The 27950-nt window shown below is 43.8% G+C and overlaps 1 long non-coding RNA gene across 1 annotated transcript; it reads right to left on the reverse strand.

Annotated features, from left to right (window-relative positions):
* Nucleotides 1–12: 12 nt before the first annotated feature.
* LOC309661685 lies at nucleotides 13–27950 on the reverse strand. The gene is made up of 5 exons (XR_014264159.1): nucleotides 25389–27950; nucleotides 23507–23845; nucleotides 4357–6702; nucleotides 3156–3461; nucleotides 13–1897 (listed from the first exon to the last, which is right to left on the reverse strand). It is a non-coding gene; the product is annotated as an uncharacterized lncRNA (long non-coding RNA).

Below are 27950 nucleotides of genomic sequence, written 5' to 3' on the forward strand. Positions count from 1 at the left end.
TGTTTCCTGTGAGCCAAACAAAGGTATTTTACTTAATGCTCATTACCTGGGAGGCAGGATTCCCAGAGATGGGCCATTAGGTATAATGTAAGCCTATAGGCAACATCCCTTTTATGATTAACTTGTAATAGAATACAAAAGGTTCTTCCCTATTACACCTCCAAGACAGAGTCTTCAGGGCCTAAGCAGATGGTCTGGTCACCAAAAACGAAACTGAGAAGGATTGACGTTAAGAGCTGACGTGGTGTGTGGGCTCTGGTCTGGAGGGTCCTGTGGGGAGCACCTGAGGAGAAGAAGCTGGCTGGTCTGGAGATTCAGGGTCCTCCTCTCAGCGATCAGCAAGCCCCTGAGGGCAGGGGGCTTCTCTGACCGGTTCTCCAGTCTAGCCACAGCATTTAGGACAGTGTTTGTTTTGTTCTGGTTTGTTTTTTTTGAATGAACAAATGAATGAATGAGTAGGCAGATAAAAAATTCCCTTTACAGCAGTATTTTTTAGGTGGGCTGGGGGTGGGGGCACCTACCCCAGAATTATTCGGGGAGTTTGTCAAAATGCGTAGCCTTGGACCCCACCCCAGCACTACTGAGTCTGAGTCTCTGGAGCTGAGCTACAGAACTCTGCATTTTTAATGATGCTTGGGGGCATTTTCACACACGACAAAACTAGAGAATCACTATTCTGGCGTTTCATTTTTGGTTCCTAGAAAGTTATGTCCCCTATGTCACACAGTAAGAAATAAATAGCACGATGTATTTTCATTTTTGCCTTGTTTGCCAAAAAACCTGGAACTAGAAGTAAAGCTTGGGTGTAGAACTTTCATTAGCCCAGGTTTCCTTACCACTTCTAGGGGCATTCCTTTCCCTGGCTAACTGTAACTCATCCTGCAGGACTTAGTCTAGGAGACATCTGCACCAGGGAACCTTCTCAGAACCCTCCCCCTGCCCCCAGCTGGCCTAAGGGGTCTTCCCCCACCTCACCCCACAACACCCATCAGAATGTACCAAGAAGATCCGGTTGGTCGGTCTCCCCACCTCACTGCCCTGGTGGCCTCCCACACCTGTTAAAAGGAATTAAACTTCCTTCCACTGCTGTTTCAGTTTTGATCAAATCATATCTTGATAGCTTTTCTTTGTAAGTCCCTTCAAGTATTTTTGAAGTAGGACATACATCACTAACAAATGCAGAGTATCTATATCAAAGTCCACTTGAGAATGATAAATGCAGATGAGTGACCTCAGCGCTTGTTCTTTTATTTCTTTTTCTGTTTAATTTGACTTTCCAGATTCACAGTTGATGATATGCTGGCCAACTAAGTCCTCAACACCAATGAAACTAGAAAATACAAAGGTACAAAGATTTGGGGGAAATAGTAAATTATAATAGAATAAAGAAAGACACCGCGAGGAACAACTCCAATGCCAAGGTATGTGGGTCATGCCAAAAATAAGCAAAAACTGGGAGGATTTGAATCAAGTGGGAGAGAGTAGGGCAGGCTGGGAGGTAATTATTTTTAAATTAAAATAATATATTTTTAAATTACAAAAACAGTACATGTTTATTGTGGAACTTTTTTTTTTAATAAATTTATCTGTTTGGGTCTTCGTTGATGAGTGCGGGCTTTCTCTAGTTGCGGCGAGTGGGGGTTACTCTTCGTTGCGGTGCGTGGGCTTCTCATTGCGGTGGCTTCTTTTGTTGCTGAGCATGGGCTCTAGGCACGCAGGCTTCAGTAGTTGTGGCACGAGGGCTCAGTAGTTGTGGCTCGCGGGCTCTAGAGTGCAGGCTCAGTAGTTGTGGCGCACGGGCTCTGCAGCATGTGGGATCTTCCCCAGACCAGGGCTCAAACCCATGTCCCCTGCATTGGCAGGTGAATTCTTAACCACTACGCCAGCAGGGTAGTCCCTATTGTGGAACAATTTTAAATGCATATAAGCAAAACAAAAGTATTCCATGCTTAAATCCTTCAGATCTTTTTCTATAGGTATTAGCTAGCAGTATCACCTCTACTTCCACTTGCAGCACTAACCATTCACGTCATTATCCTGCCAACAGACTGAAGGTACAAACTCGGGTATGGAAAAATGGTAATTTGCTCTATTTTTCTATTATAGCATCAGTTTCAGATTTCAGTTCTGGTCGTGGTAAACTGAATACAGTCACAGATACAACCCGTCATCTCTCTCCCTCCATCCTCCTCCTTTTCTCTGAGATTGCCTTGGGAATGCCAGAGCTGGTAGGGAGGGCTGTCTCCTTCCTTGGGCCTTTAGAAGATCACAAGTGATCGACTCTTTATCTTTGCATTTTAGCTGAGTCCTTCTTTTCCTAGACCAAATAGTAGCCTAATTTGCTAGTTATGGGGTCTTTAGACGGGTGTGTAAATGGAGTCCAGAGCCCCCCGGTCCACATATTTTTAAAATTTCATCTAGTATCCTGCCACCATATTCATAACTTCAATAACAGTGAAACTAATTCCCCTGGAGGAAGGATGGATGTGGTGAGACACTGGCTCCATTGGACTGAGAATCCCAAGTTCAAGGCCCCAGTCTTAGTTCTTTCATGAACTAGATTCTCTGGCCTCATTTGCTTTGTCTGTGAAACAGCGAGGTTGACTGGATGATTGCTAAAGCCCATATTCTATGAGTCTATGAGGTTCTTTTGGGAGCATGCTCATTTAAAAGTTCTTAGTGGAGAAATAGACCTCAGCTTCTAAAGACAGGACCTGCAACAAACAACCCAGCCCATTCTCAAGCCTGTCCTTCATCACTGAGCTCCAGAAATGTAGGCAGGTATTTACAGCAACGTTGAAGCCTTGGGCTGAATGAGAGAGGAGGGCGGAGGACCTCCAGAATTGCCAGACAGCTGAGTACGATGAAGTTGAAATGGAGCAGCTATTAACATGGGGGTTGGAGCAGCATGACAGCTGTGGATCTGGGGCAGGAGGAAGGAAATGAACAGGCAAGTACACCGAAAAGAAAGATGATGTGTTTCCTTCACTGTTTGTGAAGCAGCAGGCACAAAACTTATCTGAAGGCGGGGACAAAAGTCTTCAAGTCTCTACAGTGATGATCATTTCAGCTACAACCACACAGGGGCACTGGCACTGGTGTCGCAGCACCCACGGGCCAGCAACAACTCCACTACATGGAAAGAGGTCACTTACTTCTAGATCTCATTGTGAGGTTTTCTCTTGAGGACAATGGCAATCCCTTATAGCTGATTAGATAGGAATGACAGGAATTTCATCCATGCCCTGTAGTAACTTGGCAGTTTCTTCCACTCATGTAGGCAACATTTACTTCCCCGCCTTCTCGATCTTGACCCAGGCCACGTATGACTTGCTCTGACCAAAAAAAAATACGGGTGGAAGAGACAGTGTGGGCTAAATTCTTTCAGAGCCATCACACAGTCTGGCTCGCCGTCTTGTGTTCCCGGGATCTTGCATTTCTGTGATCTGAGATCCTGAGCCCTGTAATGCAAAACAGACCTCAACAAGATCAGCAACCTGGAATCCAGTCCAGCTCAGCCTGGATCAGCCAAATCTCAGCTGACTGACAGATCCATGAACATAAATGTTTATGATTGTAAGCTATGGAGAGATTTAGGGTTGTTTTCACATAGCATCAGTGCAGCAACAGCTGACTAATAAAGCTCTTAAGATTCTTCATTCACAAGTTGCAGACCTGAATAGAAAATGTCAGAGGAGAAAATAAGAGCTGCTTTTGGAGAAGTCGTGAAAGCACTGAGAAATGTGGCTGTCACATCATCCTGTAAACAGTAAAGATAAGGCTTGTGGAGACAGAGTTGTTTACACTTAACTCGCCACTGTCATCTTCCTGCCCCCCACCTGTGGGGGCCAATGTTCAGTCCAGAGCCAGCAAAGGTACATGGCTGAGTCATGCTGTGCAATATACATGTCTGAGTCATGCTGAGCTATCACCCATGGCCTTCCTGGATCTCTGGGTCCCTGGACAATTGTGCTGGAAACACTGTTCATGGCAGTGTTTATTGGAGAGGAGGTATACTGACAGCATCTGCAGCGTGTTAGCTGTACTCGTGACCTTTATCACATTATATTTGGATTATATAATTTAGACAATCTCTTTCTGCCCTGATGGACCATGTGCTTCTCGAGAGCAGGACCCATGTCTGAATCAACTTGATGACTTCCTCCTCCTCAAAACTCTGCCCCACAAGAGAGCCTAAAACTACTGAATACATGTTGAATGAACAGAGGAATTAGAGGAAGAATCTAAAAATGGCCCTTATTCAAATGGGATTTTTAAAACTCTCTTCTTTGCACTTGGACACCTGCATTTGTAAATAGTCACAAGTTACTGAATCAGAAACAAAATAATTCTTACCATCTCCCAGCCAGGAATTTAATCCGAGAGTCTTTTCAAAGGAGCACAGTCCCGGGAATGAGCCCCAGTCACACCCTGCCTAATTCTCCTCCTCTGGTGTAGCTATTTTTTGCCATTGCATAAACCTGTCTGTCCTCTCTCCTCAGGGTCCTTTGCAAAACATGTTCCTTCTTTAAAAAAAAAAAAAAAGAATCAAAGAGAATGGAATGGAGGTCTTCATGTGTGGATTAGGGTGTGAATACCTGAAGGGGTCCACCTGGCCTCGTTGGGCTACCCAGTGGTTCCGGCACACGTGGCTGCTCCCGTGGGGCTTTGGCAGGAGTGGACTCTGTTTTTGATACCTGCAGAGCACTAATAAAACCTCCTCTTTGACCATCTTTAGGGATGGAGAATTATTCTGGCCAGACACAGAATAAGAGAAAACTGATCGTCATCATATACATCATATACAAACATTAGCATGTTGAAAAAGCAGTGAGGAGAAAAATATGCTTGCATCTGGATAGAAAACTGGAGGATAAGATCCACCAGGAATTAACAGTTATCTCTGGAGAGGGACAGTGAAATCTGGGCGGGAGGGGGCAGGAGGAGGAGGAGGAGGGGAAATCAAGGGGACAGATCTCCTTTAATATACTTTGGTACTATTGGAAACAATGTAATACATGTATTACCTTCTTAATACCTTCTTAATATTAAAAAACAGAGCAAAATAGATGTGTGAGGAGAAAAAGAGACCCACAATGATGGAATGACTTTTAGGCCTGCAGGTAGGTTGGAAAAAACTTGGATTTTTAAGAGAAATTGTGTATCAAAAGTAGGATTGTCTAGTAAACAAAGATGGAAGGAGGAGTTAGAAAAGAGGAAGTGTTTTTGAGTTCAGTGTCCAGAAAATGAAGTTTTCTTCTGGGAGATTCTGTGGACAGAATCCAGAGAAGCTACTAAGTCTGCACATGGATAACGGTAAAAACATCTTTACAAAAGGTTGGCAGAGAGTGGGAATGTTAAAAAGCCTTGTTTATCTGATGATGAGAAAAGACTGTGAATGGCGCTAGAGGGAACAGTTTAGGGGAAGAGATGGAAGGGTGACCAGAATACAACTCTAAGGCCTTCCCTGGTGGTCCAGTGGGTAAGACTCCATGCTTCCAATGCAGGGGGCATGGGTTCAATCCCTGGTCAGGGACGTTCCACATGCCATGTGGTATGGCCAAAAAAAACAAAACAAAACAAAACAAAAGAACACAACTCTAAAAATTCATCCTATACCAGGGGTTCTCACCGGGGGCACTTTCTCCCCAGGGACATTTGGAAATGTCTAGAAACATTTTTGGTGATGCTACTGGCATCTAGTAAGTAGACGTCCTGCAACACACAGGCCAGCGCCGCCACCAAAGGGATCATCCAGCCACCCAAAATGTCAATAGCACTGAGGCTGAGAACCCCTGTACTAGACTAAAGTGAAAATTGAGATTGAGAAGTGAACACCTCACCCTGGGTGTGCTTTACAGCTTACAAGGTGTTTTCCCACCCATTTACTCCTCATCCCAAACCCTGAGGGAAGCAGGGCTGGCATCCTTATTTCCCTGAGGCAGCTGAGGAACGGCAAGTCTGGGACCAACCCAAGGTCACAGAGCTTGGAATCCAGGTACTGGGCCTGGGCTCCACGCTCGTCCGACTTTCTCGTGGAACCCACATGACACACTGAAGTCCTCTTGGAACCAAATGGTTGAGTGAATATGTGCTATACTCCAGGAAAGGGGCTGCCATTGAAGCCCAAAGTAGGAATGTCCCAATTCCAGGGTGTAGTGATCAGAAGAGACTGATGGAAAATTATTCAAGTGTCAGTGAAATAGCTACAGAGTTTTCTCCTTAGTAGTGGCTCTTAGTCACGTTTGTTGTACACCCGCGAAAGGAATTTTTGATATACAGAGATCTGAAAGTGCTCGGCTTGCTCAGGGAAGGGCAATCTCACGCGGTCAGAAAGTGGGGTGTATCAAGAGACGTGGTGGGCGATAAGGTTAGAGAGGAAGCTAGCACGAGGGCTGGAGACAGAGTGAGGAATGGAATTGGATTCTGTCGGTGACGAGGAACCCTGGACGTTGTTAAGGGCAGTGGTGACATGACTTGACTGGTATTTAGTAAGCCCGCTCCATGAAGAACATTGTCTTTTAAAGAACATTTATTCTTCCTGCCCGTATTACAAAACAGGTTGCTTTTGAAAGCATTGCATTTGATGTTGGTGGGTTTTCATTGAGGACTGGGTGCTTTGCTGCAATTTGGATGAAACCACTTTCCGAGAGATCGGAGGCAGATGAAAATAGCATCTTGCACAGCTGTCCATCTGGGTGCCTGTTTAAGTACATAGTAAGTGAAGTCATAGCACAAATACTCACATGACTAACTATCATCTGAACTAACCCAAACGGGTTTATTACTCCAATTCTAAATTCAAATGCACCAAAATAGGCTCCAGTGTGTTCCCAGGGTATGTAGTATCATTTACATGTGCTAACTCTGGAATGGAGATCATCACACTCAAAGGCATTAGAAAAGAGAGCCTTTATTTACTTACTTATGGCACCATGCTGGCTACTACCAAATAAATTGCTGTCTTTGCCTTTTAATTGCTTCCAATTCATATGTTAATACAACATTTATATATTTCTCAGGTGATACATTCTCACTGTAGAAACATTAGAAAATGCAGATAAGTAGATGGCAGAAAATGTGTCACCCACTCTTTCTTTCTAGAGTTTTTTTCAAATTAATAAAGATAAGTTATCATTTTTCTTAAAGAGTAATTCTGAAATCACACTTGTGTTTTCCTGTTTAAAAATTAAATCTTGGGACTTCCCTGGTGGTCCAGTGGTTAAGAATCCGCCTGCCAGTGCAGGGGACACGAGTTCGAGCCCTGGTCTGGGAAGATCCCACATGCCACGGAGCAGCAAAGCCCGTGCGCCACAACTACTGAGCCTGCGTGCCACAGCTACTGAAGCCCGTGCACCTAGAGCCCGTGCTCTGCAATAAGAAAAGCCACGGCAATGAGAAGGCTGCGCACTGCAACGAAGACCCAGCAGACATCAGTCAATCAATCAATAAATAAACAAATTTATTTTTAAAAAAAATTAAAATCTTCCATTTAAGTAAGTACATAAACCTAATCTATCCTCCAGGTAACTCTTTTTCTTCTTGGTGAGGTTTATGCCAATGTGATAACCTCTCTGGGAGTATAATTGCATGTACAAAAGTATTTGCCCTTAAAAAAAACTGCAACATTGCCTCATGAATTGTTTTTTTCGTAACTAGTTAATTTAACATTTCTAAATATTCTTAGTCTTTCAGAAATTATGACATTGTGGATTATTTGTTCCTATAGAGCACATTTTTGTTTCAGCCCTGATAATTCAGTTTTCATTTCTTTTCCCCAAAACAGGTTAAAAATCATTGCCGATTCTAAAAGAGAGACTTTGATTCAATTTTACTTCGTTCTTTAAACCTGCAGTGGGGGAATCAGTGTGTGTCACTCATTCACAGCTCTCCAGGTCACGGAGGCACAGTTAGTACCATGAGGGTATCACAGCAGTGACTGAAGATTCTAGTTCTAGAGTTGTTTTCTAAGTCATCCTTTTAAACATGCGAGGCATGGTGCCTTTCACTCCTAACTTCCTCTTACAGTTTCAGGGAAGATACAACAGGATATCTTATTGTCTTGAGGTTGTCACTGTCATTGTCACTCTAGGGGGCCCTTGGTCCAACGCTGTCTGGTGACCCATAAGGTAGTGGGCCTGAGGGCTTTTGCCCTGTAAAGGTGATCACAAGCTAATCAAACTTTGTCCCTCTGAAATGAGGACTAAACGATTTGTGGCCCTTTGGCCAGTGGGTAGTGAAAGGAGAAGGCAGAATTCACAAGCAGAGGAAGAGAGGCCTATGCAGGAGACCACATGGGTCAGAGAAGCTGGAGGCAAGGAGAGGATGGACGGAGCTGTGAGTGGTCCATCCACAGGCATCCTTATAATAAACTGCCTTTCTCTTTAAGGGAATCACATGCCTTGTTTTTGTTTTGAACAATCAAAAGTGCTCCATGCTTATTTTCATTCTAGAATTCATGGTGATTCGCATAAGCTTTACACAAAGTGAGTCTTAATGTTTATGGAAATAAATAATTCATTTGTTCTCTCCAACAACATTGTATTCAAGACCTTGGAAAAACTCCACATAAAATGTCATGATTCTGAAAGACCATATGAAGAGAATTAGCAGACAAGACCCAGACTGGGAGAAAATACTTGCAAAAGACATATCTGATAAAGGACTGTTATCCAAAATATACAAAGAACTCATGAAACTCAACAATAAGAAAACAAGCAACTCAATTAAAAAAGGGGCCAAAGACCTTAACAGACACCTCACCAAAGAAGATATACAGATGGCAAATATGCATATGGAATGATACTCCACATGTGTCATCAGGGAAATGCAAATTAAAACAATGAGATACCACTACACACCTATTAGAATGGCCAAAATCCAGAACACTGACAACACCAAATACTGACAAGGATGTGGAACAACTGGAATTTTCATTTATTGCTGGTGGGAAAGCAAAATGGTATAGCCACTTTGGAAGACAGTTTGCCAGTTTCTCACAAAATTAAACAAATTCTTGCCACATGATTCAGCAATCATGCTTCTTGGTATTTACCCAGAAGACGTGAAAATTTTATGTCCACAAAACAACCTGCACATGGATGTTTCTAGCAGCCTTATTCATAATTGCCAAAACTTGAAAGCAACCAAGATGTCCTTCAGTCGGTGAATGGATAAACTGTGGTCCATCCAGACAATGGAATATTATTCAGCACTAAAAAGAAATGAGCTCTCAAGCCATGAAAAGACATGGAAGAACCTTAAATGCATATTACTAAGTAAAGGAAGCCAATCTGCAAAGGTATACATACTTTGTGATTCTAACTATATGCCATTCTGGAAAAGGCAAAACTATGGTGAGAGTAAAAAGACTTGTAGTTGCCAAGGGTTGGGCTGGGGAGGGATGAATAGGTAGAGCAGAGAGGAGTTTTAAGTCAGTGAAACTACTCTGTATGATACTATCATTGTGGACTTATGTCATTTACATTTGTCTAAACCCATAAAATGTACAGCACCAAGAGTGAACCCTAATGTAAACTATGGTCTTTGGGTGATAATGATGTGTCAATGTGTGTTCCTCAACTGTAACAAATGTACCACTCTGATGGGAGATCTTTTAACAGTGCTATACATGTGTGGGGCAGGGAGTATATGGGAAATCTCTGTACTTTCTTAATTTTGCTGTGAACCTAAAACTACTCTAAAAATATGAAGTATTTTCTAAAAATACAAAAAATAATCATCATTCCTGATCTCAAGGAATTTTTGAGATATACACACAAATATCTGCAGACAAATAAAAATATAGTAATTTTAAGATGGCTAAAATAACATGTAACATTTAGGATGCTTTTGACTTCAGCAAACAGAAGACCTAACTTAAATAGCTTAAACAAAGAGAATCTCACATAACCAGAAGTCTGGAGATAAGGCAACTCCAGAGCTTGTTGGTTCAGTGGCCCAAGGACATCATCAAGGAAGGACCCGGGTTCCTCCCATCTTTGTGCTCTGCCATCTTCAAGGTATTGACTTTGGTCCTGAGGCTCGTTCCCTCATAGATGCCAGACAGCTATTCCTCCTCCAAGTATCAAACCTCACATAACAGTATGAAGACTGGCACAGAGAATGTTCCTGAGTCCTGTTCCAAGGGAAATTTTCCCAGAGACCTACCAGCTGACTTCCCTTCACATTTATTGCCATTTTCTTATACGAGTCACTGGCAGGGGAAATGGAGTTACCTTTATTGGTTTAGCCTAATCAAGAGTCCCACCTGATTATACTGTATTACAATAATTGAAATTTGCCAAGCAAAATGTTCTTTCTATTTCCCTCCCTCCCTCTCCTTCTCTCTCTTTCTCTCTCTCTCTCTCTCTCTCACACACACACACACACACACGCACACACACACACAGGATAAATATATAAGATGACGGATGTGTTAATTACCTAGATGGGAATCCTTTCATAATGTCTACATATATCAAATCATCACAATATACATGTTAAGTATCTTACAATTTTATTTGTCAATTACACCTCAATAAAGCTGAAAAAAAGACTTTAGAGGGGCTCATGACTATCCAATCCCTCAACCTAATAGGGGTCTAGTAGACAGGAGGTGGGGGGGGGTATAAAATGACTCTTTAGTGGGCGAGAGCATCTGTCACATGGGTCAAAAGGGCAAGTTAAAAATACTGATAGAATAAAATAGAGAATAAATTAAAGGTAGTAAGAAAAATCTAGATAAAATGTAAATTACGAAAAAAGATTAAATACAGCATAGTTTAATGAGAAGAGGAAAACAAAAGCTGAGGAAAATAAGATCTAACTGAAACATTAAATCCAGAAAACTAAAAGACTGAAAGGATGAAATGATGAAACAGGTTAAGACCAGCAGTTCTCAAAGTATGGTTCTTGAACAGGCAGCAGCAGTGTTACCTGGGAACTTGTTAGAGATGCGGATGATTGGAACCCACCCCAGGGTTACTGAATCAGGAACTCAGGTGGTAGGGCCCAGCATCTGTTTTAACAGGTTCTCCTGGTGATTCTGATGCAGCCAAACTCTGAGGATCCAAAAGGGAAATAGACATTTTCAAACATCAAGATTATAAAACTGAAAAGATCAATAGGCAAAAGGGCAAAGTAAAAACCAGCACCTGGACCAATTCCTGGGTTAACGGTCCTCTGAGTCCCTTTAGCACCGCCACCCTTTACCATCCCTTCCTGACTGACCACCCATTTGGTTGCCCAGCCAAATCAGAGGTTCTCCCCCGGCTACCCTTTAGAATCACCTGGAGAATATTTAAATGATGTTATATCTCAGATCCCACCTCAAACCATCTAGGTTGGAATCCCTAGGGGTGGGGACCTGTCATCTGTATTCTTATGAAATCCTTAGGTGATTCTATTGTACACCCATAGCTTTGAACCACTGGCTGAGAGCCTCTGGGCTGAGAGCTGAGGGTCAGAGAGGCCTCCTGCTCTCCGTGGCTCCCTTGGCCTCACGTTTGCTGCTCATATCCCCAACAACCTGACTAAGAACATTTGGGAAAAGATGAAGCAAGCACGCGTGCAGCTCATTTCTCCAGCAGGTCTACACATCCTGCCCTACCAGATAACTCCATTTGGATTCTGGGTTGCTCAGTGTGGGAAAGCACAGGCCGATGCTGGAGTCCTTGATGTCTCTTGTGTCTTCTAAACCCCTGCTGCGAACACAGTGCCCTCCAGCTAGGCAGCATCCCATCAGTGCAGCTGCCTCGGGTGGGCAGAGCTTGGCCCCCACGGAGGCTGGGCGTGGCAGTTAAAAGCAAACCACACTGGCCAACAACTCATCCAAGCACTCCCTCAAAGAGTGCCCCTCCGCAGGCTGATCTGGTGCTCTGCTCTCTCACCAAGAATGCGGCAACACTTTTATCTCAATCTTGGGCAGGTGTATTAGCCAGTTTTCCTTCCTGGCTCATTTTCGTCCCCTCTCTGACATGGATCACTTGATCCTTCAGCCTAATGCACTGGACTCTAGGGGCGCATGGCCCACACCACTGACCCCCTCATTGAATCAGCAGTGCCTACAAGGTAAGACACTTCCTGTTCACTTGGAGAAAGATTTCTGGAGTCCTGAACATTAAAGGACCACAGTGCAGGCCTCTCGTCCATTCTTGAGTCATCTCCCTGAACTTCACATCTCTACAGACAGATCCCTTCTCCTCTGCACACCTTAGTGCCTGTCTGCCCTTATCCACTCTGAGGATAGGACCTGCTGACTCATTTCCCCTATGTGTCCTTCAATCAGCAACCTTGACCTCCACAGTCCCCTCATCATACATCTTAAATATCTGAATCAGTGATTCTCAGTCATGGCTAGACTCCCCTGAGAAGATTATATACATACATGGGACTTCCCTGGTGGTCCAGTGGTAAAGAATCCGCCTTCCAATGCAGGGGACATGGGTTCGATCCCTGGTCAGGGAACTAAGATCCCACATGCAACGGGGCAACTAAGCCCGCACGCCGCAACTACTGACCTTGCACGCCTCAACAAGAGAGCCTGCGTGCAGCAAAAACTACAGAGCCCACGCACCCCGGAGCCTATGCGCCACAACTAGAGAGGGAAAACCCGCATGCCACAACTAGAGAGAAGCCTGCGAGCTGCAACTAGAGAGAAGCCTGCGCGCCACAATGAAAACCCGACACAGCTAAAAAAAAAAAAGAAAAGAAATAAAGATTATATATATACATATGGATAGTACTTTGTGGTGGTGATGCTTCTCAAGAGGGTGAGTGAAGAGAGGAAACAAAGAAGGGTCTAAGGAAGGAGCCTAAGGGAACCTAAGGAATTTGTGTGTGTGTATATATATAAAATTATAATATATAACATATAATATATAATGTATAAAGGAATTAATATGATATGTATACAATGTATGTATAAAGGAATTTATATATGTTATAACATATAATATGTAAGTTCATATATATAAAGGAATTTACATACATAGTATAATCAAATACAATATATAATCATATATAATTAATATAGTATATATTATATTGATTACAATATTATATAAAAATTCCTTTATATTTATATAGTGTATGTAATTATAGTACATATGTAATTATATATACATATATATGAATTTCTAAGAAATTTTATTATATAAATTTCCATATAATATATCGTATTATATTATAATTAATATAATACATTATATATTAATTATTTATGTATATTAAATTACATGTTCCATGTAATTATATTATATTAAATCCTTTTATATATTATATGTAATTATTATACATATACCTATATATAAATTCCTTAGGAATTCATATATATGTAAACTATTATAATTAATATGATATATAATATTGAAAGGAATTTATATATAATGTAGTTAATATATTATATATTAATTACATATGATTACATATTATATGCAATCATATATAAATTCTTTATATAAGTTCATATATTATATATAATAATATATGTACATTCCTTTAGTTATATGTAATTATTTTATATTATATAGATATATAAATTCCCTAGGTTCCCTTCTTAGAGATTCTGATTTACGTGGTCTAGGTCGGGGTCTGAGCATTTTAGAAGCTTCTCAGGTGATCTACCTGTGCAGCCAAGATTGAGAACCACCAATTTAGAATGAAATCTTTGTAAACTCAGATTTCTAGGTAAGGTAAATATAACACATTTAAAGCAAAAGGGAGAAATACAGCTAACAAAAGTCCCCAAGTAATTCATGTCCAGGGGAAGAAGCCCTGGCTGGTCACCTCCTCTGCCCTCACCCGCTTGAGAAGCATCACCACAAAGCACTATCAGTGGCCCCTGAAGCCACACGGACTCCTCCATTGAACCTTCATCTTCCATCCTGGCCCAAAGTCTTCGCTCGCACTCACCCCCCCCCAGGCCCCCCCGCCCACCGACCTCCACGCCGGTAGAGAGCTCAGTTCAATCGCCTCTTCACACCTGCCTCTACTGCTAAGTCTCCCTGGAACCAACCACACAGGTGATGCTCCTGAGGTTTCTTCTCGTCTTCAAGACCATCTTTGCTGAAGCTCCCAGCAGTGGCAAAGCAAGACACATGAGAGGAATGCCCCACAGGGGCCAGCAGGCGGCGGTTCAGCAGAAAAGAGGACTGGGAGGTAAGTGACCAGCTGTCCTGGCTTGCTTGTTTCAGTGTTAAAACTGGGACAGTATTAGACAAACCAGGTCAGTTGGTCACCCTACAGCTTTGTATCCTTCTGGAATGGAAACTCAGGTGGGGCAGTGAGACCTTCCTTAACACAAGCATCTTCTGTCTTCTTTGTTGCCCTGTACCCATGCAGGGAGTTATTTTTCCAATTTTATTTTTTGCTTTTTCAAAAAATTAAGCAATTGTGTCAATCACAGAAAAATTTAAATATCCAGAGAAGCAAGAAGAAAACAAATGAAATCGCTTGTAATCTCATTCCCCAAAGTAAACGACTTTTGAGATTCTAGTGTTTTGAGATTCAATCTTTTTATGCATATGTATTCTAAATTTCTATGCATATATAAATATGTTAAATTTATTTTTCTCTTAGAGAAATCAAAGATGTCGAGAGAGTAGAAAAGATCATTCAGCGCAAATGAAAGATGGCACACCAAGGGAAATGAAAATGAAAACATGAATGACTCAGTAAGTTAAAGTGGAGAGCATTTGAGCTTTGCCAGAGCCATGGCCTTGCTCTGAGGCATCGGGGTTGTGCTTTGTCTGTGGAGGGAGGTGGTTAGAGCCATGAGATCATGCTCCTGGCATCCCCTCTGATGGTGACCAAGGTTCTGTGTACATCCTAGGCTCCAGAACTCAAGGGGACTGTATGGCACTTTCACAAGAGGCAGTTGCTATAGCACATGGAAAGGGCTCAGAGAAGAGAAACAGGGATGGCTAAAGGGAGCACAAGGAAGCCTGCAAACAGAGGTGAAAAAGCAGAGCTCTTCAGCCTGAAAAGAAAGAAAGTGAGGGGCAACTTAATAGCACCCTTCATGTAGATGAAGGGTTTGCCCCACAGGCTGGCCTGTTGTTCTCCATCTTCACTAAGGACCAAAAAAGGAGAACAAATAACAAATGTTCCTCTCCTGTGTAAGGGCTTTTACTTTGCCCAATGCCTTTCCTTCCCATTGGTTGATATCATCCTCAGAACATCTCTGAGATGCTAAAAGAGCTCACACAAGGGATTTAGGTTACACAAGAGAAAATGCTGTGAGGGTTGTTAGAGCATCCAATGAGATTTTCCATGGAGGTCACAGATTCTTCTTTTACAGGTCAATGAAAATAGAATCATTTTTCATCAAGTAGGGATGCTTTATACATCACCCTGCCTAAGGACAGGGAATAATAAGTATGCCTTCCATTTATATAATACATTAAAAAAATATTTTTCACCTTCCTAAACTCATTTTTTCTATGAAAGAATCATTTGAGGTCACAAGGAGATATTACTTTCCCATTTTCCAGATGAGAAAATGGAGATTTAAAGAAATGAAGTGGCTTGCCTGTGGTCCCATAGTGAATTGGGGAGGTAGAGTATATTCTAGACCTAGTGGTTCTTGGTTTCCAGGTCTCTTGCCACACTAGTGGCCCTCAGCCTTTAGCACACATCAGGAACTCCAGAAGGGCTTGTTAAAGCACAGGTCACTGAGCGCCCACCTCCCGCCCCCGAGTTTCTGATTCAGTAAGTGTGAGAATTTGCATTTCTAAGTTCCGGCTGGCCAACTAGATTAGTGATAAAAAAAAATTTCAGTAAGGCCTTAGACCCATAGAAGCTGTGTTTCAAAAATAGTCTCCATGGAAACCATTACCTTCTGACCACCTTTACAGCTGGCCCTTGTGTTATCAGAGCAAAATAGCACGTATGTCTGCTCACAGTGTAGGGGTCCAACTCTCCTTCCCAAACAGTGTCTCAGAAGAACACAACCCAAAGGATAGGAGTGGAGCAAGAAACTAAGACATTTTGGGCGCCTATTCTTTTTTTTTTAATTATTTTAAATTTATTTTTTAATTAAAAAAATTTTTTTTTAATTACACCTATTCTATTCTGTGACAGGCACTCTTCAGGTCTTTTATAATAACTTACTTTACATTTGCAGTTACTCTCTGATATAGAAAAAATTATTCCCATTTTATAGATTAAGAAAGTGAGGCTCTGAAAAGCTATGCAACTTGCCTAAGAAAAGAATTAGAATATTCAGCTTCAAAACTATATTTTTCTTTGACCTCATAGATTTAATTATTTTAGATCCATTACCTGATTTCCATTATACTCAGCCTAATTCTTTTAGGTCCTCAGCATATTACACAATGGTTCTTTCCCCTACTCTACATGGTTAGTTATTTTCCCCAGCCTATGGCATTATACTTAATTTCTTTTTAGTTCATAAAGTTCTTTTCTGGACCTTGGGGCCAGAATCATTTAGGATTTGTTAGTTGGCTGATTAGTTTGATGCAAAAGACATGCCTAGGAGGGAATTAGTTGGGATATTGTGGTACATCCATACGATGATGTTTTATTTAGTACATATTGACATGAAAAGATTGTCATGATATATTTGATTTTTTTTAAAGCAAGTTATAAAACATGCACAGAATGCTGTTTTTGTAAAAAAAAAAAAATTGTACATAAACACACACATGTGCATATTGCAAATGCACAAACTCACATTCCAACATATACACTCAGCGCGAACATCAAAAGATTAACAGTGATTAACTCAGAATAAGGGGATGATGGGTGACTTTTTAATTCTCTCCAATTTGCTTTTCTGAATTTTATAATTTCCCGTCCATGGGTATATATTATTTAGTGTAAGAAAGTCCTCTTTGCCCATCCTTAAAATCTCCCTCTTCTCTCCCCACACTAAGTTCTTTATGTGTTCCGGGTGTTTGTTCTCCTAATTAAATACTTAGCTCTATGTTATTCTCTATACCAGGAAATAATAGTTCTTTGGGAGCAGAAAGAAAAAAAACCAGCCTCCCACCCATGTCCCATTCAATGAGAAAGAAGGCAGCTACTAAATCTCCCCTTGGACTCCCATTTTGTACGTGCAGTGAGAGTGCTACTCAAAGGCATCTAAGAAGAGAACGTGTGTAATAATGATTTCTTCAGGATTCCAGGGCTCTGGAGGGTATGCCTAAGCATTTATTAATTATTTATACTTACCAACTCGTAAATCTAAATGATTAATATCAACAGCAGATACACCATAATAAATACTTATAGGACTCAATAAACAAAACTTGCATGTTGCAGCAGTGCCTAAACAATTAATAGCTGGTGTTTGAAGCCCTCTGTAAAGTAGTAAATTCTCTGACATTTCTCTGCCCAAGTGACTCTGTTTGAGACCCCCGTACAATGGGGACCAAAGCTGTGCAGGTTTGAAGAAGGAAGATTCTGCAATGTGAAGCCAGGGCCCCTTGAGGAACAAGCCTCAGGTCCAGACCTCTTCCAGTGAAGGTCTTTCTCCAGTGAAACAGGGACCACAGGTGATGCCCTAGGTTGGGGAGTACTCACTCCGTCACACCCGATGCCCTGGGTTAATCTACCCACCCAGTTAAAGGGAGTGGATCCTCAAGGACACAATCACCTTTGACCTCTAACGTCTCTGGAGCCAGAAAGGGAAGGAATGTGTCTTCTTTCATGTGAGCTTCTAGAAAGGACAGGATCAGCAAGTGGGGAGTCAGGGGACAGGGAATCATTCACTGCACAAAGACAAATATTTGAAACTAGGACATCTCTAAGCCTGCAAATTAAAAAGAAATCTATAAATCTTCGGAATAGGATCATAAGAGTGAAAACATCCTCGGGTCCAGGTCCCAACCCCTCAGTGCTGTGTTGGGACAACCGTCCTAAGGAAAACAAAGGAGTGACCCGTCAGGCCTGCTGGGCCGGGTCTGGGGGCGGGTTGCTTAAACAATGATTGTCTTCTAACGAACTCTCAGGGAGAGCAAAAGCCATGCAAGCATCTCAAGTGTTCTATCTGGGAGAGCCAGCCTCTGGCATTCTCCACACTCACCCTGCACCTTATCTGTCTTGTCACCATTAAACAGGTGATGTGGGCAAGGGCTATACAAAACAGAATGACGTCACAGGCCCTGCCCTGCGGGTTAGGGATCCAGGCAACTGTTTGCACCTGGGTACGTGGTGGCCAAGGACGAGGTGCCCCGTTGCTGCATTTCCACTGGGCGCTGGCTGAACAGATTCCTTCTGCCTTCTCTCTTGGCCCTGTTGCTGAACAAAAGTACCCCAGACTCGCTTCCTCTCCGGGATGATCTTTGGGAACAGATGTGCACGGAAGGCGTCTGTTCCCGGCCTAGCCTGCCTGCCTACAGTGAATTAAATCTACATTTCCGTCCACCCTCAGTGATGTCAGGGGCTATCCACGGCTTGTTCCTTCCCCACCTCCCAGCACTCAGAGGGTCTGTGCAGACTGAGGCCCCAGAAAGGAGGGCCGAGCAGGACAGCAGGGAAATGGCCCAGCTGGCGGCCCCTCACACCCTGAGCCCTCTGCCCAAACAGCACTGAGAATGTTTCTTGAGCAACCTAAGAGGTAAATACACAGTGGTCCTGGGAATGCCTCTGCTCCAGCAGAGAAGCAAAACCATCAGCTTGTATGTGGAAAGGGGAAGAGAGCTCTTAGAAAGATTCTTCAGGAACCTTGACCATAAGCTAAATACCATGAGGCACAGTCGTTTTCTAGCCACATTTTTTGCAGTTCTGTGCTGTGTGTTTATAACTCCCGACCACTCGCTTTATCACTCTGCCTCCTTCCTCTCCTCCAGAAAGGCTCAGGGAAACAGCATCTCTCCGAGCGCCTTCCAGAATAGCAGAATGTTTCTTGTCTCCCGCAGGCTGACGGTACCTTTGCTCCTGTAACCGAACCAGGGCCCCTTCTCCCTTCCTGTCCTCCTCCCACTGGTAGCGTCACTGAGAACACATTCCCTCTGCCTTTCTACATTATAACTAAACACCATGACACTGATCTTTCTGATCTGCTCCCCCCTCCCCACCAATTTCTCAGGCGCACTGTTTTACTTTGAGTTTCTGAAACAGCTTGTGTCGGCAGGTACAAGAACCCTATTGTGTAGAGAGTCTCAAGCTCAGCTACTAAGAATGAAGCTAGAGCAAAACATTTGAATGAGCCCCTGAAAAGCTAGGTGGATGGCAAACAAACACATGAAAAGATGCTCAGTGTCACTTGTCCTTAGAGAAATGCAAATTAAAACCACACTGAGATACCACCACCTATTTGAAGAGCTAAAACTAAACTAACCATACCAGGTGCTGGTGAGTATGTGAAGCAACAAGAACATTCATACACTGCTGATGGGAATGTAAAATGGGCAACCACTTTGGAAAACTTCAGAAGTTTGCCAGTTTCTTATAAGATTAAACACATACCTTACCATATGACCCAACAATCCCACTCCTAACAGAAATAAAAACCTATGTTCACATAACAAACTTTATTTGAATGTCTACAGTAGCCTTATTAAAAATTGCCCAAAGCTGGAAACAACCTAAATGTCCTTCCACTGGGAACAGATAAACTATGATTCATCCATACAGTGAAATATTACTCTGCAATGAAAAGTAAAGAACTACTAATATGCATGCCGCAACATTGATGAACCTCAAAAACCTTATGCTGAATGAAAGAAGCCAGGCTCAAAAATCCACATAATGTATGTTTTTTCCATTACCATGATATTTTTGTGAGATTCTTGCAAAGGCAAAATTTTAGGGGCAGAAAACAGACCAGTGGTGGCCAGGGACTGGGAGTGTGGAGGGGTTAACTACAGAGGGGCGTGGGGGAATTCTGGGAGTGATGGAGTGTTCTAGATCTTAATTAGGGTGGTGGTTACACTACTGTACACATTCATCAAAGTTCACAGAACTATACACTGAGGATGAATTTTACCCTCCATAAACTATACCTTAGCTTTTAAAATACAAAGCCAGAGTCTCCAGGCAGCCTGTGTAAATGCTTACGATGTCACCTTTCCAGTCAGCCTCCCCTGAAGGGCCATGTCACTGCTTCTCTCCTCCCCGTCTGTATGAGAAATGTCACCTCAGAGCTGCTGAAAAGGAATATGGCTTTGCCACAGGCTTTTCCAGCTCAGGAGGAAATTGCTGTTGCTGCTTCGTTGACAGAGGTGATGCTGGTAATGAAAGTCAGCTTGTGCAGCTGGTTAAATCCAGCTGGGAGGGACGCTGTCAGGTCTGCCCTTTATAAACATCAAGTCGTCAGGGGTCATGTAGGACATGGCCACCACGAGCCACTGAGCGCCTAGGATGACCTCTAGGGTGAACGTGACAGGAGGCAGCCCTGCCTACCCCATGGTCAGCACATGACAAACTCAAGAAGGTCCCCAACCCAGGTTACCCCCCATGCCTCCCCTCCCCGACACAGTGCCCAGTGCCGGATGGGCGCAGGGGGCGGCTGTCCTGGTGAGTAATGCCTCACTCTGCAAGCAGAAAGCTGCCTGACTCTGGCTTAGAAAACCAGGTCTCCTGGTCGCTGGTTACCCTGATGAGCGAGGTCTAGCTCTGAGCCAGTTTGAGACTGTGGGTTCCCTCCACGCGGAAAGCACGTGTTCCTGGGAGCCAGCCAGCTGCTGCTTCTGGAAAGAATCCTTTGGGCCCGAGTTGAACTGGGGCCTGGATGGTTCTCCCAGGTGAGTTCCTCTCCAGCCTGCTGAGCCCGGTGGCGGGGGGTCCCTAGCGAGGCAGGCCAGCCCCGCAGCACTTGGAGGGCAGGATGAGGATTCACCTTGCCCCTGGTTTCTGCCTCGCCCTGGCCCCAGGCCTCTCTCCCCTGGTCTTTCTCTTCCACATTCTTTCCTAGCTCTCAGTTATTCTGGCCATCAGCTTCTCTCTCTCTAGCAGCTTCCTTGAGGTATAACTGATACACGATAAACTGTACGTTTTAAAGCTCACAGTTGGATATATTTTGCCATGTGCCTACATCCAGGAAACCCTCACCAGAATCAAGATAGAGAACCTACATATCACCCCCCAAAGCTTCCTTATGCCCCCTTGGTCATCCCTCCTCCTGCCCTTGCTTGCCCCTCATTCCCAAGAATCACTAACCTGCTGTCACTATAGGTTAGTTGCATTTCTAGAGTTTTACATAAATACAATCATACAGAATTGCTCTTTTTTGGGGGGTGGGGCTGGGGAGGGTCTGGCTACTTTCAGAAAAATTATTTTAAGATTTATCCATGTTGCCGCATGCATCAATAATTCATTCCTTTTTATTGCTGAGTAGCATTCCACCATATGGCTACACCACAATCCGTTTATCCATTCATCTCTTGATGAACATTTCAATTGTTCCAAGGTTTGGGGCAGCCTTTTTCTTAAACCAGTCAGGCTGGCAGTTCTTTAGGAAACACCCAGAGCTCCTCACTCTGGCTTCTTGCTCTGAGCGCTCCTGACCTGCCCAGTGGGAGCAGCAGGAAGTCATTCTGAGGTAGGAGGTAGATAGGCCTTGGGAAAACCTGCTGAAGCCAGTTTCATGCTGACCCTTTAAGATAAACTACCAACGGGAACAATGCGCCCTGACTGGGTGAAAGACAAAGCAGCCCACCGCAGCCTCCTTATTTTTGTGGTTGAGAGGATTTCCCAGTCCAACACATGCACAGAAGGGGTCTCAAGTCATCCTCTAGTAACCTTGGCTGCATTGTAATATCATTATAATATCATTAGCATTGTGGTTTTGACAGCCCCCCTCCCTGTGGGTTTTGCTTAGGTGCTCACTGGAAAGATTCAAAATGGTGCCTGGTGGAAGCCCAAATAAGGAATTATAGATGACATGATCACAGGGGAGGGAAAAAGGGAGTCATCTTCATCTAAATCCCTGAAGACTAACCCCATATTAACAACCTAAGCTACCCCTATCGGGGGCAACTCACTCTGCAAGTTCTCGTGTGTGTTCTCCCACACTGACTGTGCGTCTAATAAACTCTGTGCCTGCTATGCAATCTTGGTCTCTTTGCTGAATTCTTTCTTCAAAGAAGACAAGGACCTTCACTTGCTGAAAACAATTCCACAGAGCATGGGAATTATGGTGGGGAGCACTGACATCTCCTTACGGCCCTCCTCCTTCCCACCACCCCCATTCCAGTGACCTCTCAAATCTCAACTGCCCCTTCATTCGAGCCAGAAAGAGAGGTGAGAACTGGGAGGAATGGGGCAGTTCAATAGTGACACCTTCTCTCCGTTTGCCTTGGAGAAAAAGGCACGTCTCTGCAGAGTAGTTGGTTGCTGACAGTTTTTATAATACCGGCTCTTGAAACATGTTTTTAAGATCCCAATATAGAATGTCAATGGCAGTGCTTCTTAAACTTTGATGTGGACACAAATCATTATAGGATCATGCTAAAAATACAGATTCTGGTTCAGTAGGCCTGGGATAGAGACCTCCGATTCTAGATTTCTAGCAAGATCCTAGACAATTTGATACCTGTGGTCTTCAGACCACACTCTTGGGAGGGGTCAGTCACAGGTGTTTAATTATTTAGTAATTGCTTTTAACAAGCGTTTAATCACTACCTATAAAAGGCCACTACATACAGGCTGATTGCAGTCTGCGTCTCTCCTGGAGATCCCTACAGCTCCTCTAATCCGGCCAGGGCCTGCTGAACATCTCCAGTGCTCCCTGGAAGCCAGGGGGAAGAAGGACTGGGTGGTGTCAGACTCTAGAGGGTCAAGAACAGCATCCCTTATCAGCAAGATATCTACTGCTTCTCTTGTGTTCTGCCTTACACATTAGTTCCTGGGAAATACTAAGTTCAGGAACTAAGACTCTGCAGAAATGGGTTATGGGACAGGCTGAAAGACTGGAAAAAAGGGGAAAGGAAACAAGAGTATTCAGAGGAAAGCAAGGAGGAACTCCTAATTATGTTCCCCAGGCAGATCCAGCTTAAGGTCCAGGACCAAATGGGGAATCTGAGATGTGCTGTTAGTTTAAAACCTCGATCCCCAGGAAAACTTTCCAAAAGGGCTCAGCTGCTCCACTATCCCCATGAAATGCCCCTCCCCTTTCTTTCACTGGCCCTCAATAACCCCCACGTTTGAGAAACGGTTGCATTCATCTGGCTCGTTCTTTAGGCCGTATACACTTGGCCCAGAGCCTAAACCTAATGGAATCTTTTTTCCGTAGGGACCAACTATCGCAGACCTATCTCGGGTGGAAATGAGCTGGTAATGGTAACTGTGGAGATCACAGATCTCTGGGTGAAAAGTTTCAATCAAGTGATTCACTCAATCATGCAAATGAATATCCCTCTCCTATAATGTGCCAGGCGCTGTGGACACAGCCCCTTCCCTCAAGGGAGGACGAGATATATACTGATATATCTACACTCCTTCATGTGGGGAGGTACAAACAAAGCTTCTTGGGAGATCAGAGAAGGTCACTTCTAACCATGGTATACAGGGAAGGCGGCCCCGGGCAGGTGGCACTTACCTGAATGATCGCTGGGAGCTGGTCAGGGGAAAGCTGGGGAGAGGGTTTTCCAAGACAAAGTCACAAAGGTGAGAATGCCAGCTGTCTGTGGAGAAAGCAAGTCACCTGGTCTTTGTGTCGAGAGGAATGGAATATGGAGATGTGCAGGGACGCCAGAGGCTTACCTGCTGTACTTGATGGCTAACTGAAGATACAGAAGTGACAGAACAAAAACGGTTCTTTAATGTTGATTGGCCCCAACGTGCTTGGATCAGAGTGTGGGTGAGTCGGGAAGTGAGGAGAACAGTTAGGAAGCCACCGTGTCAGTCTAGGTGGGAGGGCCTCGGCCAGGTTGGGGTTCTGGGAACAGAAAAGTGGTTCAGATGAGCGGGTAGGGAAGGAAGACACCCCAGGATCAGGTAGATGCATGTCAGAAGTGATGGAGGGCAGGTGCAATTTTGAGTCTTTCTGGGAGAATGACAGTTCCAAACCGTGAGTTTGGTTTTCGTTAAATTGAGACATTTCTGTGAAAATGTCCAGCAGTCAGTTAGAAACACAAAGCTGCAGCTTTGAAAGCCAGGGCCTCCCAGAGACACGTGCTTAGGTTACTCACACTGAGGTCCTTTTACAATCAAGCAAACAAAAACGAGAGAATCTCCAGTATCCGACCCAGTGCTGCTCACTGCGGCTCAAAGTGAGACAGAGTCCTTCCCTTGCGGAGTTCTCATGTTTGTAAAGGAAACAGGCCCTCCTGCAATCACAGATCCCAGGGCCGAGGGCCATCTGCAATGGAGGTGTGTGCGGAGCTGAGGGAACACAGCTGGCCAAGGGGTGTGAGGGAAGGACAGGCTCTTTTCTCTCAGGCCTACATTTTCCCAATGTTTACAACGAGCCAGGCACTGGGCTGAGCACGGCACAGTGCAGACTCGTGCCCGCTGCACTTTACTGTCCCACTAAGTAATGTCTGCCTAGGCAGAGGAGAGGAACTAGTCAGAGAAGGAAATGGAAGGGAACAGTCCCAGGGGTAGGAAATCAAGATTTCCTGAGATGCCCGGAAGCCAAAAAGGAAACAATTCCAAGTGATAGCCGTGCTCATCAATGTCAAATACTACCAAAAAGTCAGGAAGGAGAAGAACTGAACAGAGGTGACTGAATTGGGGACTTAGAGGTCACGGTGATCTTTGGTAGCAATTTCAGTTAAGACACATCAGAGAGAGTCATATTCTAAGGGATTAAGGCAGGTGGAGGAACACTTAGTGAAGATGTCTTTTTAGAAAATTTTGATAATAAAAGGGAAAATGAGTGCTCCTGGTTCAAGGTGAGAGCAATGTAGGATTCTTTTTTTTAAGATAAGAGAGCCTGGGGCAGGACTTCCCTGGTGGCGCAGTGGTTAAGAATCCACCTGCCAATGCAGGGGACAAAGGTTCAAGCCCTGGTCCGGGAAGATCCCACATGCCGCGGAGCAACTAAGCCTGTGCGCCATGCTACTGAGCCTGCGCTCTAGAGCCCACGAGCCACAACTACTGAAGCCCGCGCGCTTGGAGCCCCTGCTCCGCAACAAGAGAAGCCACCACAGTGAGAGGCCCAGGCGCCGCAACAAAGAGTAGCCCCCGCTCGCCGCAACTAGAGAAAGCCCATGCACAGCAACAAAGACCCAACGCAGCCAAAAATAAATAAATAAAAGCAAATAAATTTAAAAAAAAGAAAAAGCACTTTCCCTTTAAAAAAAAAGAAAGAGCGAGCCTGGGCCAGGTTGGTATTCAGAGGAAGAAGGAACCAATGGTGTGGTAATGTTCAAAGATGAAGGAGATAATTAACGCACTAGAATCGAGAGTGTAAAGGTCTCCTGGGCTGCCCACGTCTAGGGGTCCTGTCCTCCCCTCGGCAGCCACCAGGCCCTCACCTGTACCTGCAGCTCTCAGCGGGGAGACGGGGCCCCCGTCATCAGCATTCTGGTTGGACCCTGAGTCCTTCTGGAGCCGCCCTGCCCTGATCTGTGGTTTCTCTCTTCTGCTCCATTTCCCTGACAGTGAATCATTGGCTTAAAGCCCAGTTTCCTAGTGGCGTTATTTCTCCGTGTTCTCACCTGTAAATAAAGTTCTGTCCAGACCCAAAGACCTCAAGAAACTGGTTTTCCTAGTCCTGGACACCAGAATCCCCTGATACCCAGTGACAGCTCTGTTAAGTGCTGACCATTTGTCCACCTAGATTTCTATGAAGTCCAGCTATGTGAACTTTGACACCCGGATTTAGGACTCGATTTGGAAATTTTGGTAGCTGTCCTTCTCCCAAGAGATGTCACGTGGAAAAATGCCTTTTTTAACCCACATCTATCAAATTACTTGCTTTATTTGCACCAGATAACCAGTGTTCAGCTTTCTCCAGTTTAGGCAGCCTGCTGTTGCTTCAGCTTCAGGGTTGAGAACAGGAGAAACTGTGCTAACAGGCATAGGTGCGGGGCATGTCCTTCCCTCCAGGAAGTTTAAAATTAGAGGAGAAAGCTTGGGGAGTTCCAGCAGGTCAGCCTGGAGCTCCCCAGTCTCCAGCCAACCAGCCATCCTCTTGTCCGTTCTTTTATTCCGCCTCTCAGTCATCCACTTCCCTGTCTGCCGGTCAACAATGTTAGTGAAACACCCACAGCATGCCGGGCTCTAGAAACAAGAGACCGAGAAAGCCTCAGGAAAGACTGCAACTAGCCCATCAGTGACTCAGAGACCTAGACACGCCCAAACCGCTCTGCTTTCTGCCAGGGAGAAAGGGGAAAACCTGTTTTATTTGCAGTCTCAGTTCCGGGGCTTCCCTTAACCAATTAGGACCAAGGCCTCACACCTAGGAGGTGTAAGCAGACCCACCCTTTGGCAATGCTGGGTAGTATGGCCCGCACGGGGTGCCAGGCATTTAAAGACCTCGCCCCATTGCCCAGTCTGGAGGTGAGGATGAACGCCACCTGCCTGATAATTCTTGCTATTAATCATAGCGACAGGAACATGAGTATTTTTAACATTTGAAACTCAAATCAAACACCAGGCCCTGCTCCAGCAGAAGCCCCATGACCAGCGGCTTCTCAGCTTCTCCTGTTCAGCAGTTAGGGACCAGCAGCGGCTCCCACAGCCCGGTCCTACCTGGAGATGCCCGCTTCTGCCTCCACTGCCTTCCCTAACAAGATGCACGGGACCCACGGTCCTTCCATCTGCTCCTCCAGGACCAGAGCAGAGCCCAGCCTAAGGTCAGGGAAAGGAAGATGCAGGGACATCAACTCAAGGGAGGAGTGAAAGAAAAGACTTTTAACAAACCAGCAGGAAGCGTGGCCTACCTCACTCGGCCTCTGTCAGACATGGGAATCAACAGGCCTCTAGCTACGTGATGTTCGTTTCAAAACAGATTCGTATTTTTTACTTTTCTGATTAAAAGCAAAAATACTGTTATGGTGGAAATTTATCAAACATGAAAAAGGATTAAGAAGAAATCAGAGTCATCCAGAAATAAACACTGTTCACGTTCGGTCTGTTGCCAGCCTTGCTTTGTCTACATATATGTTATATGTTCCCAAAGTTATCTCCTTTGTAATCTGCTCTTTTTTTCACTTCATACGTCATGTCCACTTCCTCACATTTTCAGATGTTCTTCGACACCATATTTAATGGCCATGTTGAATCCATGGAAAGAATAATAATAATGACAGCAGCTAACACTTAGAATATAGCAGGCACTTTACACAGAGTAACTCATTTCATTCTCACAATAACTTAATGGGGCAGATGCTATAAAATTATCCTCATTTTACATATGAAGACACTGAAGCACGGAGAAGCCACACAGCTAGTAAGTGGAGAGGCAGAATTTGAACCCAGGCCGTCTCAGTGTCCATGCTCTTAACCACTTAATCATACTGCAACGAAATTTACTGAACCTAAATTCCCTCTTGATGGAGATCACTCCAGCTCAGGGGCTTTTCTACTGTCATAAACAATACTGAATTGAACATCCTTGAATACACAATTTTGTACACACTTAATTATTTCTTTACGACAATTCCAAGGCCAAAGGGAAAAATCACTTTTAAGACTTTTGATACATATTGCTGAATTTCAGAAACATACCAAATTATATTCTGCATATATGAAAGTATGACTTTTTAAAGAATGCTTACCAATGCTAGGTATTTTTTTTTCCTAGCAATTTATCTGGAGGAAATGGTTCCTCATGATTGTTTTAATGTGTATTTCCTTGTTTACTAGTTTTATAGAAATTTTTTTCATTAAAGTATTGGCCAGTTGCATTTTTTTCTTATAAATAACCATTTTGTTTGTTAACATATTTTTTCTATTAGGGTATTCTCTTTTATTTTAATTAGAAGTGTTGCGAGTATATTAAGATTTTAAGTCTTATGTCAGGTACATGTGTTGGAAACATCATTCAAGGTTGTCATTTGCCTTTTAATGTTGTTTACAGTGGTTTTAAAAAA

Source organism: Balaenoptera physalus (assembly GCF_965194825.1).
Source record: "Balaenoptera physalus genome assembly, chromosome: 5".
Taxonomy (NCBI): Eukaryota; Metazoa; Chordata; class Mammalia; order Artiodactyla; family Balaenopteridae; genus Balaenoptera; species Balaenoptera physalus.